This window comes from Seriola lalandi, unplaced genomic scaffold (genome assembly GCF_002814215.2).
Source record: "Seriola lalandi dorsalis isolate HSWRI2012SDOR001 ecotype SW California unplaced genomic scaffold, Sedor1 jcf7180002054784, whole genome shotgun sequence".
In the NCBI taxonomy this organism is placed as follows: domain Eukaryota; kingdom Metazoa; phylum Chordata; class Actinopteri; order Carangiformes; family Carangidae; genus Seriola; species Seriola lalandi.
The window spans coordinates 1,589,759-1,605,608 of NW_019525337.1; the positions used below are offsets into that span (position 1 = coordinate 1,589,759).

Consider the following 15,850-nt stretch of genomic DNA (forward strand, 5'->3'; position numbering starts at 1 on the left):
AGTCCCGCCGCTCGCTGAGGGGCACAATGGCAACTATTATTTACTGGATGTCTGCCTCATTTCCTCATATTCATCCTGGCTGGCCATCACAGAGCCATAGGGGGTGTGTTGCCTCCCCTTGTGTCATTGCTGAGGGCAGCAGTGGCAAAACAATCTCTGGCAAACATTTAGATCATTTATTCAGAGCGCCGGGTGTCAGCCGCAAACCAAATTGCCCACATTTGTGCGCTGGGGTCCTCTCCTCTCGCCTTTCCCTTCAGGTTGGGCATGAATGCAAACCGTGGAAGGTGCATCAGGCTGGGTGTCAGAGGGCCTCTTCACAGACTAACACTAATGCCACATGAAGGTCTTCCTGTGAACAGTGTGAAAGTGCGAAATGTATGATAAATTGAGCGTGCCAGGGGGGTTTTATGGCCGTGAAACACTGTGGCTGGTCGCAGGCATTGTTACAACTATGGCTATTTAGGATCATGGGAGTTGACAGTGTTCTACTGGCAGCCATATAAGCTAGATTTATCTGAGTTTTGTGCACCAATGAGCAGCAGTAACAGTGAGCAAGAAAAACACAAAGTTTTAGAATATTTCTGAATTTAACAAAACTTTAAGGACGTGATAAACACCAGCGACCCAGGCTAATGCTATTAGGTAAAAAACCTGATCCAAAAAGACGACAGCACCTTAGAAATACCTTCTTTTCATTTAACCACCTGTTGTCAAGGTGTTAGCAGCTGAGTGGTATAAATAAAGGAATAAGTGGGTGTGTTCAGAGACTGATAGCTTGAAAGAAGACTGGTAATCATTTTGGGCTAATAGTTTCCTGATGTTTAAAGAGCAGTGAATGACACTGATTCATCAGTCCATAAACATCTGCAGGAGATGGATGAGAACCATGTGAGCCTGTGCAGGACAAGAAAGTGGTGAATTTGTCTTTGTCTTTGCTGCCACCCACTGTACAAACTCTACCTAGAGCTGCAGGGTCACTGTTTGTGAAAATCATCCTGAAAAACTGTAAGAAAACCTGACATCAACATGTACCATTATTTACTGCTTCTTCTTATAAGTTACACAAATGACACATAAACTGAAATCATATATTACATTTTTCATCTCACTTGCAGTATGTTGTGTCTTGCTGCCATCTGCTGGAAGAGTTCATGAAACACTGTCATCTACTAAAAATCAATAAATTCACCAAATAATTTAACACAAATTCATAACAATAATTAGAATCACCTCCTCATGGTTGTCTGCCTCCACCACTCAGACTAGTTTCTGATTACATCCCTGTTAATCCAGGGTCATAAAATATTAACCATTTGTCTTAAATTTTCCCTAATTGTTGTGTTTTATGAGGTCACACTGACATTGATCTTTGACCTTTGACCACCAAAAGCGAGTCCAAGCAAATGTTTGTACCAAATTTGAACAAGTTTTGTCAAGGCATTACTCAGATATGTGTCCACGAGAATGGGATGGGACAGATGGACAGACAACCCGAAAACAATATGTCTCCAGCTTCCTCCTCTCGGAGGAATAAAAATAGATTAATAGATTAATTAATAGACAGTAGTAGTACAATACAGTACAATAGTTTCGTCGGTTTTTTGTAAATACACAAATGCTTTTAGCTCTGATAAGTTGAGAAACAAGGAGAATCTTTTTCATCCACCTGTTGAACTGTTCACTTCCTGTTTGTATATCATACACATGAGCTTCACATTCACAATATTCATTCAACATTAAAAGAGAGCTCCAGATATTTCTGTCAGACATTTTAATAAAGGTTTTACATAATGTCCAGAGAGATTTTGTTTGTTCATTTCTTTATTGAAGTACTTGTTTCAGCAAAACATGAAAAGTTATTGACCAACATAAACTCTCTGCCAACTGTCTGCACAATTATTGGCACCTTGGTGAATTTGATTTAGTTCCTCAAACAAAATAAAAAACAAATAAGACTCACCTGCGCTTAATTCTCAGTGTTCACATGACCTGAATTAACCAATGAATGATGGTTTTACTGCCTAAAAGGGGCTGATTGGTTCCAGCTTCTTTTCCACAATGGTGAGGACAAAAGAGCTTCTGAGAGCATCAGAATTACTTTCATCAAAAAACAATCCCGAGCTTTGTGTTTTAAGTTTATAATGTTATCAAGAAATTCACGGTCATACAACTGTTAAGACAATGACTCAGAGCTCACATCCAGCAACACAAAAGTATGGTTGAAAAGAAAAAGAATAAATCGTGACCTAAATCCAATTGAAAACCTTTGGAGAGAGCAGAAATCTGTCATTGCAAAAAGAGCTTGAACACATACTAATGGAGGACAATCTACCAACAGACAGGTGCAAGAAGCCTCTATGGCTGCATGAAACATTTAGAGGCAGTGATTGTTGCCAAAGGTTCTGCAACCAGTGAAGCCTGCTAATAGATGTGTACAGGGTTCATTTTGTACTTTTGTATTATTTCACTATTATGTACGTTTTTTGGGTTTTTTTCCTCTTTGTTCAGTGACCTCGGACCTTAATCAGGTTATACAAAACTAGTTCATTTGATATTCTGAATTAGGTATTTGAAATTCAGGGGTGCCAATACTTTTGGCCATGACTGTACATACACTGTATATCCCCATCTGATCTGGACGAGGCTTGGCTTGAGTGCATTGCACATAGTGGTGTTATTGTGTCTTTTGAAGCTGTGGTGGAGTTTTCAGGACCACAGTTTTACTTCTCTCTGTTCTCAGGCTTGTTTTTGGGAGAATGAGACAACAAAGCAACAAAAAAAGACTGATAACAAGTTACAAGCAGACCTCTGAGGCAATACTAATGAAACACCAATTATATTTTAAGTGTAAAAAGCTCATGTCATCAAGCATAGATTAAACTATCAGTTTTGTTTCAGTCAAACGCAGTAGTTCCGACTTCCCTCCATGGGAGATCTGATGGGAGATCTGATGGGAGATATCAGATGTCTTAACCCAAGTGTTGATGTTATGGATGTAAATTTTTTTTCTCCTTTTCAAACTGTTTTTAGGAAGTTTCTGATCAAGAAAATAATACATTTATTTCATTTTTTAGTTTTGGGGGATTTTTTTTTGTTTTGGGTTTTTTTTTTTTAAACATTCCAAAAAAGTCTTTGTGGTTGCAAATATCACCACTTTAATTTTAACCAGTCCGTAAATTATAGGCACTGATGATTCAATAATATCAAAATATGTATTTTGAAAATGAACTTTATTAACATGAAATAGTTTGATACAGCACAAGAAAAAACAAATTAACTCCAAATGATGAAAAACTGTAGGAAAATTATGTTTTTTGTCTTTCTGTCTCATTCTCATAAACGTGCTATCTCTGAATGCCTTGATGCAATTTCGTCCAATTAGACTTAAAGATGAAAGAAGCACTGATTAGAATTTAGTGGTCAGAAGGTCAAAGGTCAAGGTCATTGTGACCTAACCAAACACAGTTTTGGCCATAAGAATTCATACATGACACAATTCAACACAAATGTCTAATAGAACTGTCACAAGTCAACTTCACTCTGAGATCATAATGTCAATCAGAAAAAAAAAAAACAATTCTGGACGTTATTGAACAGAAGGGGAGATTGTGACTTTATTTCCTGCAACGAGACTGAATAGACTGACACATTTGTTGGTAATTTAAGTTGATGTCTGAGGCCTCTTTATTTGGCCGATGCCATCCTCGTTTGGATTCCTTATTGGTGAAAACAAAGGAAGCTGTTTTTTGTATCTTATATGTATTTATATATGTCTATATATGCCATCAATCACTGTCATGAATTTATTCATGTGTCATGTGTCATGTGTCATGAATTTATTCATGACACATTGATGGGGCCTTTTGTCTGAATAACTGACAGCCCAGTGTTGCATTTTTGCAACTCTAATACAAATCCCTCCACATCATGTGTATTATGGTTTTTGTTTAATTTGTAAAGTTTTCTATCACTAAACAACTTTAGAATACAGTATCACCATTTTCCCACCAAAAATGTTGCAATGTTACAGTTTAGAGTCTGGGGTGTTGGTATATGTAGTTTTTTTCTACATTCAGTCAGAAATAGGTTCTACTAGACAATTTCAAATAGATGTTGCAATTTTGCAACTGTGGGTCCAAGAGGTTGTTGCAGCTTGATGCTTCAAGGAGATAATTGCAGATGTTAACAGGTAGCCAGTGTAATCTGAAGGTGTCCCCTGGAGGGGACGAAGATAAGCCAACAAGTTCTCATATGACTATATTCCCACATAAGGTGCTTCTATGACTCTATATACATGTGTGAAACTTCTATTGGACACCTAAACTTAAACATCTCATGTTTAACTCACACTGAGGATCTCCCCTGACTTTTGTCTTAATAAGGACAGTGGACACTATCTGTCCCTCATGCCCTGCCTCAAATGTTGATATCTGCCCATACTTGCTATCATTAAGGGGTCCTGCTGAGACCTTGGTTAATATGGTCACTGCTGATGGGAGTGGAGCAGCTGTGCATTCACTAGGCTTGTGACAAACAACAAGGGGCACCCGGGTGGCTCAAATGGTAGAGCTTGTTCCACTGAGGCTAGTCCTTACCGCAGTTGCCATGGGTTCGAGCCCAGCCTGGCCCTTTGGTGCATGTCATCCCCTCATTCTCTCTCCAACTTTCCTATCACTCTCTCACTGTCCTCATTTGAATAAAGGCAAAAAATAACATTAACAATGAATCATGGTGACCTGTGACTGACCTTGTGTCTAGCGCTGAATTTTAGAATAAGGACTTTCCTTACGGATTCTGAGGCGTTCACAATCCAGATGAGATGGAATCTCTCAAACAGGTTCTGGGTCTATAAATCCAATACAGGGCTTTTAAGAGAGTGCACTAAATAATACTCATACAGTCTCACATATAGATACATTAAAATACACAACTGTCTGTTAGCAAGGGCTAGACTAAGACTAAAGGAATGAGGTATTACTGCACTTACATTGCTAAACTTTCTTTTCCTCTTTTTCTTTTATATTTGACATTGCACTCCATGGTTATATTATATTAGTATTATATTATAAAGTTATAATCTGTAACTTTTCCACATTAAAATGTCAATGTCAATTCTCTAACCAGAGAAATCTGTGATTGTGATCATGGTAACTTGTCATTTGGTCACCTGTCAATGACATTATATCCTGTGTCCTATGACCCTGTGTCAGTGTTGTGTTTCTCTGACAGAAGATCAACATTGACTTTTATCTAGTTTAAAGTCACACACAATTTGTCTGGATCTTAGGTTATCAGAGAAAAAAGCACAAGTAAATGTTAGATATATCTGAGACATCCTGTGTCTGTCAATCCTTGTTGATGAAATGTGTGAAACTGCTTTATTCAGTGTTTTTACTGGTTTTAATCCCCTGGTGTGTTTGTTATGGAGAGGAGGACACCTCTGTGGATAATTCAGCTGGTGGTAAAAACCTCCTGAACGTCTGGTTCATAAGTTATCAGAGAAACAATTAAAACAAAGGTTAGCATCAATCTCAGCTCCCAACTTTTCTCTAACGTCTCTGTCCTCTGTACAGCATAGCTGGAATGCTGACTTTAAATGTAGAACGATTTTATTCAGTGTTTTTAATGGTTAGAATCAATGGGTCTGTTAGATTTCCTGAACCACTGACACTGAAGGAATCCAAACCAGGAGGAGCTGGTAATGGTCGTGAAGACAACAACTCCCATGATCCCACGCTATTTCATGACTTCACCCAACGCTGTCTTTTGTTATTGTTTTGATTGAGAGACCCCTAGAGTCCCCTTTTTCTGCAAAATCAGACACTTACACCAACTGATGTTCTCACTGACAGAAGTTCCATTAAGGAACTTGTTAAAAGAGAATAGACTTCTGACTGCTATTGCTCCAATTACGTCTTTCCCATCCCATCTATTACATCCTCCGGGAAGTTGGGCATCTCTTGCAGCGGTATGCTGTGCCTGTGCATGATATTGTGTAGGACAACACATGCCGGCAAAATGCGCCAAAACCTTTGAGTTTAGTAGGGTGGCTCTGAGAGCTCAATGCACTTTAAGAAAACACATGCAACACAACCTCCAAGTCCAACAGGGGACTCGGATGACTGAGGCTGAAACAAGGTTATCAGTGAAGATCAAGGTCAAAACATGGGCGCGATGATGGAGACTGCGGTGAAAACCACACAGCTACAGGGAAGAATAATTTATCTGGAAAAGACCGGCCTTCTCAATAATGTCCATATAAAGGGAGTGACGGAAGGCACCAAAGGGTGAGATATGCACAGGTTTGTGCAGAGACTTATCTCTGAAGCACAGGACTTTGAAGTAACCCAAGACTCCCACAGAACCGGCCAATGAGGCAGCCGAGACCGTCATATTCTTGTGTGTTTCCTGAGATTCAGAGCTGGCATGATGCGCTGGCAACAAGTGGCAGTAAGTCCGCATAGCTCATAGTTTTTTGCAATATATTTGTAAATATTAGTATATTTTTTGTTTTGGTTGTTTTATTTTATGTCGTTGTTTCGTCTGACAATGGAGAAAATAATGTACACAAATGAAGAACTCCTGGCTTTGATGTTTACCAGATATGGAGTTAAACATACCAGCTGAGCTAAAGAAGCCATACCGTGGATCCAGAGCCGGGGCTAAGCTAAAGGAGATGGAGATATGAGCCTTTTCTACCATTGATCCTCATGGGAAATGTCAACTCCCTGGCTTACAAGTGTGATGAACTGGAGGCACTTGTGCAGAACCAGCGATCATGAGTGTAGTCTCATGTGTTTCACGGAGATCTGGTTAAATGACAATACTCATGACTGTCAATTTTCCCGGCTTCACTGCATTACAAGCGGACATAAACGCCAGAGCAAGTGCAAAGAATAAAGGTGGAGGAATGATTCTGCTTGTGAACAACAGATGGTGCAACCCCGGTCACATCACAGTGAAGGAGAAGATCTGCTGTTGGCATATTGAAATGTGGGCAGCCTTCCTACAAGCCCTGTGTACTGAGGCAGGCTGCAACCACCCACTCATTCAGGAACTGGACGCTGGAGGGCAGTGAGTGTCTGAAAGACTGTTTTGAGTGCACAGAATGGAATGTACTGTTGGAGTCACAGGAAAATGATAACAGCAAGGACCCTTACCTTGATAGAATGGTTAAATGTACCACGGACTACATTCACTTCTGTATGGACACTGTAATACCAGCAACAACCGTACACTGCTTTCCAAACAACAAACCCTGAATCACCAGTAACATCAAGACCCTCCTCAAGCTGAAAAAGGAAGCCTTCAGGGATGGAGACAGGGAGGAGCTCAGGTGTGTGCAACATGAGCTGAAGAGGAGATTAAAGCAGGCGAAGGAGGACTACAAAAAGAAAGTAGAGTGGAAGCTGCAGCACAACACCAGAGAGGTGTGGAAGGGGATGAGGACCATCACTGGCTATAAAGAGAAGAACAGCCAGGTAACATCAGGTGATGTGGACAAGGCCAATGAGTTCAACCTATTCTGCAACAGGTTTGACACAGCCTCACCTGATCTCTCTCCCACTGCTTCAGCTGCAGCTTCACTAACCGCAACTCCTCCACAACCTGCAGCCCATCTGGCTGAGCCTCTCCAGAGGATCTTCAATTTAAGTCTACAAACAGGAAGGGTCCTGGTTCTGTGGAAAACATCATGTCTTGTTCAAGTATCTAAAGTAGGGCGACCGGCTGACATAAATGACTACAGACTGGTGGCCCTCACATCACACATCATGAAGACCCTGGAGCAGCTGCTTCTCCACCTTCTGAGGGAGGTTGAACATGCACTAGACCCCCTACAGTTCGCCTACAAAGAACATATTGGAGTGGATGATGCCATCCTTTACATGCCCCACCGGGCCCATTCTTACTTGGATGAGCCAGGTAGTTACATAACGATTATGTTCTTTGATTTCTCAAGTACATTTAACACCATCCAACCACCCGTTCTTAAAGACAAGCTGGAAGGGATGGGGGTGGATCTCTGCTTCATGTCCTGGATTGTGGATTACCTGACAAGATGACCACAGTACATCAGGCTGGGTAACTGTGTCTCAGGGACAGTGATGAGCAGCACTGGGGCTCCACAAGGGACTGTTCTGGTTCCGTTCCTGTTCACCCTGTATACGGTGGACTTTAAATACAAGTCTGAGTCGTGCCACATCCAGAAATATTCAGATGACACAGCTATTGTGGCGTGTATCAGGAACGGGCAGGAAGAGGAGTACAGGGATATGACGATGGCCTTCAGTGAATGGAGCAACAAGAACTGCCTCCTTCTGAACACCCCAAGACCAAGGAGGTGGTCATGGACTTTTGTAGGTCTAGGCCCACCCTTCAGCCAGTCAACATTCAAGGGAAGGACATTGAGGACAGTAAACTGGACTGGTCCCTGAACACGGATGCCATCTACCTGAAGGGGTAGAGTTCCTCAGGAGGCTCAGGTCCTTTGACATCTGCAGTGAAATGCTTCACATGTTTTATCAGTCAGTGGTGGCCAGTGTACTTTTTTATGCTGCAGTCTCCTGGGGCAGCAGCATGTCTGACATGAGCACAAAGAGACTGGACAAGCCGGTAAAAAAGGATGGGTCTCGTTGGGTATTATTATTATTATTATTATTATTATTATCAACAATGAGCCAATGGACACATGAATTTCCCCCAGGGGATAAATAAAGTATCTATCTATCTATCTATCTATCTATCTATCTATCTATCTATCTATCTATCTATCTATCTATCTATCTATCTATAGACTGGATTAAACTGTTGTATTGCAACCCTAGTGCTTCAGTATTAATGAATGAAAAGATGTCCCAGAAGTTTCCCCTATGTAAAGGCACAAGACAGGGGTGTCCCCTGAGTGCACTGATGTTTACGTTGGCACTAGAACCTTTAGCAGCAGCCATTAGAAATAATGTGAACATTAAGGGTATTCAGGCAGTAAAAACAGAAGATAAATTACTGCTGTATGCAGATGATGTGTTCTTATTAACCACAAACCCAGAAACAGCTGTACCCCAAATATTATCATTTATTGATTCCTTCTCACTCATATCAGGGTACAAGATAAATTGGGGTAAATCAAGGGCAATGCCTTTGTCAGAGATATGCCCACGAACTAATATAAAAAATGGCAGCTTAAATGGCTTCTGTCAGACTTAATGTATTAGGGTATAACGATTACCCCAGGACTAAAAAAGATAATGACAGAAAATCTCCTCCCCCTCATGCAGAAAATTGAGACCACTTTATAGACCTGGACTAAACTGGCTTCATCCCTGTTAGGTAAAATAAACATCCTAAAAATGATAACATTTCCACAAATTAACTCTATTATATACAACTTACCTTTGAGTTTCCCTACCCCACCACTAACAAGGAACAATAGGGCTGTGGATTCCTGTTTGTGGGCGGACAAAACACCTTCTTTTAACAGGATAAAATGATGTGCTGCTAATGAGGATGGGGGTCTTTGTCTGCCTAGGGTGGAGAGGCAGCTTAATCAGCTGTCAAAAATATATAGAGGATCAAGCTCAGGGTTGGGTCTCAATTGAAAGAGAACTTGCAAAACCTATTCCATTTAGAAATCCATTATTGGCATTTGCGAGAAAAACAACACACCAAATCACAGGGGGACGGCCTTCCTTCACAAAAACATCATCACTTTGGCATAACAAACTATTGAAGGTGGGCAAAAGACATGGGTTGAGGCAGGAATTATCTTTATTGAAGATGTGTCACACGGTGAGGTCAAGTTTGGGTTTGTCCTGTCTCCATGTCTTGTCATTTCCTGTTTTATTTTGAAAGGTTAACTCTCCTCTCGTTTCAGGTCACTTGCCCTTCCTCATGTGTCACCTGTCTGAGTGTCTTCCCTGATTCCTGATTGTGTCCACCTGTTCCCCATTTGCCCTAATGTGTCTTATAGTCTGCGTCTCCCTTTGTCTTGTGCCAGAGTGTCTCGTCCTGTCGTGCACCCCAGCCTACTATCACAGTCCATGCCTTGCCTTTGTCTCTGCATTATCGCACTTATTCTTTACCTCCGAGTGAGCGATTTTTGTTTGTATTTTCATAGTCTAGAGTTTTCTGTTTGTCAAGATTGTATCAGTTTTGTAGCCTCCTTTTGGAGTGATTTTCTGTTTGTATTTTGATAGTATAGAGTTTTCTGTTTGTCAAGTTTGTAGCAGTTTTAGTTGCTTCCTTTTAGAGTGATTTTCTGTTTGTATTTTGATAGTCTAGAGTTTTCTGTTTGTCAAGTTTGTAGCAACTTTTGTAGCCTCCTTGTAGAGTGATTTTCTGTTGGTTTATTCCTTTTGTTTTAGCAGTTTTGTCCCTCCATTTGGAGTGGTTTTTTGTTTATTAGATTTTTCTCTATAGCATAATTTTCATAGCTGTTTTTATTTCGTCCCTCTCTCTCTTGAGGTTGGAATAGATAAATAAAGTCTGCCAAATTGTTACTCTGCATCCGAGTCCTCTTTCAAGTCCAGGCCTGACGAGATGTGTTTGAGGACAGCAACTTTATGTCATTTGGCAGATAATGGCAAAATATGTAATCCCTAAAAAAGATTTTTGGAAATATCTTCAATTGAGAAGCTGTATAATGTCTACGCGAAGAAAACTCCCCTTAATACCTCAAACTGTGGCACAGGAAATATTTCAGGGCAAAAGGCCGACTAAGGGTGGGACATCTAGATTTTATAGTCTTATGAGACAATCTCACCCATCAAAATTCAGTAGTCTCAAGAGAGTTTAGGAGGAGGATCTAGACTGACAACTAATGAGTTGTGGGAGGAAATTGTTAGGTCCTGGTGTAAGACAGCAGACTCAGTTAATTACTACACCACACACTGCCACGTCCAGAAGTTCTCTGACGACACAGCCATTGTTGGGTGTGTTTCGGAGGGAAATGAACTGGAATACAGGACAGTCATCAAGGACTTTGTCAGCTGGTGCAAGATCAACCAGCTTCAGCTTAATGCCAGCAAAACAAAGGAGATGATTGTGAACCCCTGGCGGAAGACATCCCACTTCACACCAGTGAACATCCAGGGACTGGACATCGAGGTGGTGGAGAACTACAAGTCCCTGGGGGTTCACCTGAACAACAAACTGGACTGGTCCACCAACACCCACGCTCTCTATAAGAAGGGTCAGAGTCGGGGTGTCGTGGTAGCGTAGTGGTCTAAGCAGGCGCCCCATGTGTAGAGGCTACAGTCCTTGCTGCAGTTGGCCCCGGTTCGAATCCCGCATCGGACGGCCTTTCGCTGCATGTCATTCCCCCTCTCTGCCTCCCCGTTTCCTGTCTCTCTCCACTATACTATCAAATAAAGGCATAAAAAGCCCAAAAAATATACTTTAAGAAAAGAAGGGTCAGAGTTGCCTTCCCCTGCTGAGGAGACTGAGGCCCTCCTGTGTGGGGCTCTCCTCAGGACCTTCTATGACTCTGTGGTGGCCTCAGCCATCTACTTCCTGTGGTCTGCTGGAGAGGGGGCAGCGCTGACAGGGATAGGAAGAGGCTCAACAAACTGATCCGGAAAGCGAGCTCTGTCCTGGGCTGCCCCCTAGACTCCATTGAGGAAGTAGGTGACAAGAAGATGTTAGCTAAGCTGACATCCATCATGAACAATAACTCTCACCCTCTGCATGACACTGTAGGGTCTCTGAGTAGCTTCTTCAGCAGCAGACTTTTACATCCTCGCTGTAAGAAGGAGAGGTTCCGCAGGTCCTTCATTCCAGCAGCTGTCAGACTCCACAACTCCTGCTCTTCCTGACCATGTGCAAACTTGCACTTTTTCATGTACATATCGTGTGTATTGTGTATATTGTATTTATTAGTGTATATTTGGTATATTTTTGTTGTATATTTCCATAGATGTTTTATTCTATAGATGTTTATTTTCTGCTGTGGTAAATGAATTTCCCAGGTGTGGGATAAAGTTAATCTAATCTAATCTAATCTAAAGGATTACTTATAGATTTATGAATTTCCCATAGGGGATAAATAAAGTATCTATCTATCTATCTATCTATCTATGCATGGGGGATACTGGACTCCCTGTAAAATGGCAAGACTGAAATTTTGGGATTCAGATACGTATGTAAAGATATAAAATATAATAACATTCTGCAACAAAGTTCTTGGCACAGAGATACCACAGAGCCCTGGCATAATAGCAGAAGGGACCAGTTTGACAGTACAGCAGACTCTATGGTGCCGACTGGCTCTCACTACAGGTTGTAGGATTGTGCTCAGGCACTGGAAAACAAGAAATTTCATCCCTTTCAACGAGTGGTCAGGAGAAATGACCAAGATGAACAATTAAAAGCCAACTATGAACAATTAATTTTTAAAATGAACAATAGGCAGGAATAGGCAGTATTTTAGAAATTATGGGGCCCCTACTTGAATACAATACTCAGTGACTGACCAGGTGATGCCAATGTTTACTCCGTAAACAGTTTCAACCTGCAATGTGATACTGTGCTGGTCTCACCTGAGTTTGGGATATTCTTTCCAATTGTGCTTTATTTTTATTGATCAAATGGAAGTATTACGAAAATAATCCTTTTCGCCTAAGCTTTTAGACAACCCTCCTGGATCCTGTGAGGAAAACAGCTGAAGTCTGACTTTTCTCTGTCCATCTGTCCTGGTGTGTAGGAGTGTAACATTACACCTGTGCCACAGACACACATGAAAAATCTGTTAGGAGAAAAATGCTATTGGATCTGAGTATGACAACCATCACTCACTTTTAGTTTCATTTCATTTATTTATTTAATAGGGACGATGCAATATGACATTGTTCCAGTACAAAGCATGAAACTGATGAGTTTGTAGCTATTGCTATTTTTTGGTAATTTTCAAATCAGTCTGTATATTGTTAATGTACAAGTGGCATTAATTGTTAAAACTATAATTTCTGCCAGACATTTGAGCGTTTTGTAAACAATTAAATAGTAATATTCTTATTGAAACAGTTTGTGTTCTGGAAAAAGGGGTCCATAGTTAAATCCGTAAGTTGAGTTAAAATGATATTCTGTTTATTACATTTATTTTTAAGTCATTGTCATCAGAAAATAAACATGTTTGTGAAGATTATGTGGCCTGAATATTATGATTAAAATGCTTGTTTGGAACCTGCTGTCTCTGATTTGTTGTTAAGGGACTTATGTGATATAATGATGAACTAATTACATCGAAGGTTCTTGTTAACTACCAATATATTTCTGAGGAACAACGCACACTGCACTTTACAATCCTGTTTATTTTGTGTTTTTTGTAAAGAAAGAAGTAGGTAGGCCATATATCATCCTAAAAATAAAGTTGGCTTTAAAAAAAAGCCTAGTGTTGGCTAAGTGGCTAAGTTGCAATGTGTTTGTGTTTTGTCTGTTTGTATGTCTTTTCTGAAGTTGCAGGGTGTTGAGCTCTTAGGGCCACCTCACAATCAGCACAACTTCACTTAATTAGCCTATACAGTATGTCACTCAGACTCAGATGATATACATACAGATGGAATGCAGCAATGCAGACAAAAGGTGAGACGATCCGAACCTTCGATTCCTACGATCTAAAGACAGCGTCACATTTGGGGGTATATTTCAGAGGATTTGATTTAAATATAAATGATTTGTTTACCAAAAAGCAACCCATCACTCACCCTGTCAGCCTTTAGCCTGAAGAATCGTGAGTTGATCCAGGCCACTGTACCACAATACTGCTACTGTCACATTCATGCATCACATTATTTGCATGTTGATTGAATTAAAATGTTTTCTATTAACAAAGGCGAATTCATCCTCTGATGTTGCAGTGTGTGTTTTTGATGGAGCTGCTAACAGCTCATAGACCTCTGAACTGTGACCACACTCTCCTGATTTAATATTTAACCATGTGTTCTAATGTAAAAGCTTGTTATATTATCCACTGTATAAAATTCATCTTTAAGGTAACTAGAGCCAGAGGAGATCCAGAGTACTTGAACTATGAGTGATAAGGTCATTGCAGACGGGTGTGTGGAGAGATACCAGGACACACACACACACACACACACACACACACACACACACACAAAACTGACTCACAATCACAGTTGTGACACAGGCAATGTTTTACTGCTGCATTATATATATATATAGATATATGTATCTTCCATTTCCCTGTTGTAAATGTTTAAGGTGGAGCTCATTTGAACTACTTTATCTACTGTTGAGTAGCTGTAGCTCTACAGCCAGGCATCATATTCTATAAGATCATTCTATAAGACCATCATGTGTTTGTAGCTTCACTGTCCTGTAAGAACCACACATCTCTTAGAAGTCAACTTTAACGAGCTCAGATAAACATCATCATAAACAACATGACATTAAAACCTTACTGGAACCAGGTGCCCTCAGGTTTTTGAGACAAGGGCTGGAGTGTCTCTCCAGCTTTGTCCTGATTGGCTGAAGGCTTCACTGACATGCATGATGTGTTCTACATTTTTATTCTGAGAAGCTCTCTTGGTCATTTTACATGTACCTTTGAGACAGTGCCTAACTTCAGTAAGTCTTTAACATGGAATCATGAGGTAAAAATAACACCTGTAATTGAATGTCTGAGCACTGAACTTAAACATACTCATGAAGCAAGATTAGGATTTGGTGCCCCCACTCCACCACCACCATGACATTACCACACCAGTACTGCCTCATCACCACCTACTCCATCATTATATTAGCTGTACTTATCCCTCACTTATAGTGTTTCTGCTGTCTCTATGTGTGTGTGTGTGTGTGTGTGCATCTGGGTGTGGTAATCCGGTCCCTCCTGCTTCGAATGTACCTGCACACCTGTGACTCATCCACTTATCAAGCTCCTGCAGCATATGTCCCTCAGCTCTACGCAGTCTTTGCCAGATTGTTCCTTTGTTCTCCTTTTGGATTCAAACTAAACAAATCACGCTCATTCTATAGTGGTGCTGTAATAGCTAATCACTCAAAGTTATTTTAACCACTGGAGGTTAGGTGGAGTAACCTACACAGAGAGAGCCAATATGAGGCTATTGCAGTCTGAGTTGATCAAATCAATTGAAATCCAATTCCAAAGTTACAGTCTTGTTAATGCAAAAATCCCCAGGGAGGCATCTATCCACAGTCAGTATGAACAGGAGTAATGATTCCAGCAGGCAAAAAAGTTTTTGATGTAAAGTACACAGGGGCACCACTCTGTTTTAAGACAGTTGAACTTATCCCTCAAAAAAGGATCTTAAACCACCCTGAAATGTTGCTCTAAATTTGGATTATACAGGAGTATTTATTAAGATTACGTGGTGAACCGGAATGTTCTTGCTTCTTGATGCATTTGGACCAGCACAGTCTTGTGGGTAAATAACTATTTTATCTCATCATTTAGTATTATTGTGGTAAAGCAGCCACCCCCCCCACCCCCCCACCCCCTTATTCAAGTGGAAAACATTGTCTTTTAATATATTTATAAATAAATGCTAAAAATCTTACTTTGACTTTTCTCTGGTAGCAGTATACGCCCTGTACCACAGCCCAAATCTGGCCCTTATATAGCATAATTCTCAGATGCTCACAACTGGACCAATTCTGTCAGACAATACCATAAGATAATAGCTGGAATCTGCCCACATGTTGAAGTATATGGGCCACACCTGGGCTCAGGATGCAGGCATATGCTGGGGCAGAAGTTTCATTTTGCGATCTGGGTTTCCTCTAATTTTTGTGCTACATTTGCGCAAATTGTTGTTACATTTTATCTTATTCATCATCTTCATCTTCAACAACAACAACAACAACAACAACA

General features: G+C 40.6%; 1 long non-coding RNA gene across 1 annotated transcript in view; it reads right to left on the reverse strand.

Moving 5' to 3' along the window:
* LOC147817987 (uncharacterized) overlaps positions 1-15,850 on the reverse strand; it is a 273,041-nt gene that overhangs the window by 36,460 nt on the left and 220,731 nt on the right. The gene's annotated exons all lie outside the window — the stretch shown is intronic.